Below are 3,296 nucleotides of genomic sequence, written 5' to 3' on the forward strand. Positions count from 1 at the left end.
CACCGCCCAATCGCCCGTTACTTCCCTAAAACTGATGCCGCTCTCTGCCAATGAACTCTCCGACTAGTGACCCGCCCACTACTATGTTCACCCAATGAGATGAGGCCTACCCAAACTCTCAGCCAATCCTCTATCGCAATGTCGTACCGCAGTTAAGGCGCATGCGCAGCTCGAAAAAACAGACGGTAACCCCGAAAGAGGAGGAGAATCCGCTTCACTCGCGCCCGAGTGTCTGTACCCGGACAAAGGCTGTAACCAATGAGCGAATCGGAATGTGCGGAGGGCGGAACCAAGGCCTGGTACCTCAGGAAGGCCACGACTCCGAACACTCTGATTAGCCGGCACTTCTTTAGGGCTCTGAATAGACTCTCTGGGATTGGCTTGACCCAGACACCATCTGATTGGGCTTTTCGACCGCTTCTCTGATTGGTGTGCGCCTTGCGCGGCTTCAGACAAATATCCTCGGGTTCGCGGCCATCTATAACTTCTAGGGCGTTAATCCCGTTAGCCTTCTTGGGCGTGGTGCCCTCTGATTGGTTGGCAAGCTGCGAGGGCTCAGGGCCAGAGTGGCTGGCCTTGGCCTTGGCCGTGCGAAGACTCAGGCAAGTCACTCCCTGATTAGCTAGCCGTAGCGCCCTTGCTGGTGACTCGGTTTCACCTACGCGCCGTATGGTCCGGGGGCGCGGGTAGCGATTTGCGAGGCTTCCCTGGGGAGAGAGTTGGAGGGTGGAGTAGTAAGGAAGCGTCTGGAAAACAATGGGCGGGGCTTCACTTTGGAGGCGGGGCCGGGTGCGGCTGGGGTAGGGAAATTCTCCCCTTCCTGGATCCCAATAGGTCAGAAATTGTGGGTGTGGCTGTTTTACCGTCCCACCCCCATCGTTATCCATCCCTGGTCCCCCCACAAGCCTCGGCAAACCGTCTTTCCGAGGGGCTGCCGCACCGCCCGTGCGCGTGCCGCGGCGGGGGTTAAGAGACGCTTAAGACTCGCCCTGTGTTGTGAGTCCCGATGGCACTGGCGGAGCGGGCAGCACCGCTCTCCTGCCTGCGCTGTGGGGTGGGGCGAGCCGGGCCCTCCTCAGCGCGGGTGTAGTTTTTTACACTACCCCGGCAGGGGTGTGGCGGGCCTAGAGCTTCACCCAGGGCTTTGTAATTCCCGGCGGGGACTGTGGGGCATCTAGCCCTGCTGGGAGGTATCGCTCCCCGCGAGTTGGAGTGTCTGCGTCCGTGCCTCCGGCTGCTCTGGTTTGTGCCGCGGGGTCAGCGGCAGTGCAGCGCCGTGGTGGCTGAACGGGGGCAAGCCCCATGTGTAGATCAGGCTCAGTGTCACCCCCTTCTTGCTCCACAGATGGCAGCTGCCTTGTGTAGCACTGTCACCTATGAAGTGGGCTTTCCTCAGAGGCGTCTGATTCGTGGGGACAGCCCCACCCCACAGTTGCCAACTTTCACATGGTAAATAAACACCCTGATTTTCACAAGAAGTCAAAAATCAAGCTCATCCCATTTCAAAACAAGCCAATCCCTAAGAACCCCAAGATGGTATTGGACTAGATTCCCCTGATGTGCAGTCTGGTACTCTGGTGGGCCTGCTGTGCACCCCTGACACTCTCCCCCTTGCTCTCCCCCCCCCCCCGCCCTTTGCCCCTGCTTGCCAGGAGCCAATTGAGGAGGGGGGGAAAAAGAAGCAACAAGCTACTAGCCAACAAACAACTCACAAGCCAATTAAGCCAAAAAGAAGCCCAATTTCTGTGGGTTTTTTTTTTTTTTTTTATAGCGGGCTTGCCATGTCTGCCCCACCCCTGGAATCCCAGGGGAAAGGTGCAGCAGGGCTGTTTGGCATATGTCAGGGTTTCATCTCTTCAGTTTGTTGACGTATTATTTGAAGTCCAAGATATTCACGTGCCCCTTACTTTTATAATAAATGGAACAGCAAGAGAGTAGTGCTGATAACAGTTACCCTGTATAACTTATTTGTGTGGATGTTTTGTGTTGACCGAGAATACTTGTCCTTGAACGGCAAGAATGGGCAGGGAGGTGTGGCATTTTTTGTGTCTGTTTTAATTGCAATAACATTTTCAATGCCTTGCAGTCCCTCAGTTGTCTTTTGTGACATCCCCTCCAAGCAGGGTTAGACCCACCAAACGCAAAACAGTGGTTCAGAAGATTGGTCAGGGTTCCAAGGGAGGAGAGGAAAGAATAAGCACCCATTTATTTCTTTTTCTTCCACACACAGTTCTCTAATGCTGAAAAAAACCACCTCCTGCGTGCCCACAACCTTCCTTGGAAGAATTCAGGTTTTTCACTTTGAAGACCTGGTCTCTCTAGCTTAGTGGTTTAAGTATCCAGTTTAATATCTGAACTCCCCGGGACCATAAATTCAAATACCTGCTGAGCTGGTTCTCCTCTTCATCTTTCTCTGATGATGCATTCCATACCGTGTAGTTTAGTGCATGTAAATTAGATTTTAAAAGCCAAGATCCTTTCTACTCCATGTGAATATTAAAGATCCTAGAGCACTTTTCATAAGCAGAGGTGTTTGTCCTCATGTCTTGCTCAAAATTTTCTTTCCCTTCACACTTGTATGATGTAGTGGCTGCATTTCAGTGGTACTGTGGGTAAAGTTTGTAAAGTGCTTTGGGATCCTTTTGGTCTAAGGGCACTGTGCCCATCTTTAATTATATTAAGCTTCGCCCTTGAGACAGGTATTAATCATAAGTTTGTTTTAAATAGGTCTTAATTTTAATGAAATTATGTTTAAATCACTGACTTTTTAATGTATTAATCCTGCTCTCAGGACCCATTTCCATATATTATGTATATGTACCCCAATAATTGGACCCTTGTTTTTAAAAAGCAGATTAACTGGGGAACTAAGTCTTGTAAATATGTTTTATACTTGTCTGCCATTACATTGCACAATCCATTATATAAATAATAAAAAGCCTTATAATGCTACTTTGTTATATAGTTATAGCAAATGACTCGGCTTTTCTTTTTTAGATTGAAGTTTCAAAAACAATTGGATTGCATTATGCTGTAGTATTTAGTCACCCCATGTTTTAATAAATCAAAACAGTTCTGAGTAACAGAAATATTTATAGTCATGGATTATTTTATATTACATTTGTATGATTTTATTTCTCTTTGAAAATGAAAAGCTAGGGAGGTGTACAGCTGTAGCTCAGCTACAGGCAATTGAAATAACTACCAACTGTTCCTTTCATCAGTGTTACTGTAATCTGTCTCCAGTAGGATGTAGCTACAGAGCATCTGAGGAGAATTTCCATCATGTGAATGGC

The sequence above is a fragment of the Emys orbicularis genome, chromosome 4 (assembly GCF_028017835.1).
Source record: "Emys orbicularis isolate rEmyOrb1 chromosome 4, rEmyOrb1.hap1, whole genome shotgun sequence".
In the NCBI taxonomy this organism is placed as follows: Eukaryota; Metazoa; Chordata; order Testudines; family Emydidae; genus Emys; species Emys orbicularis.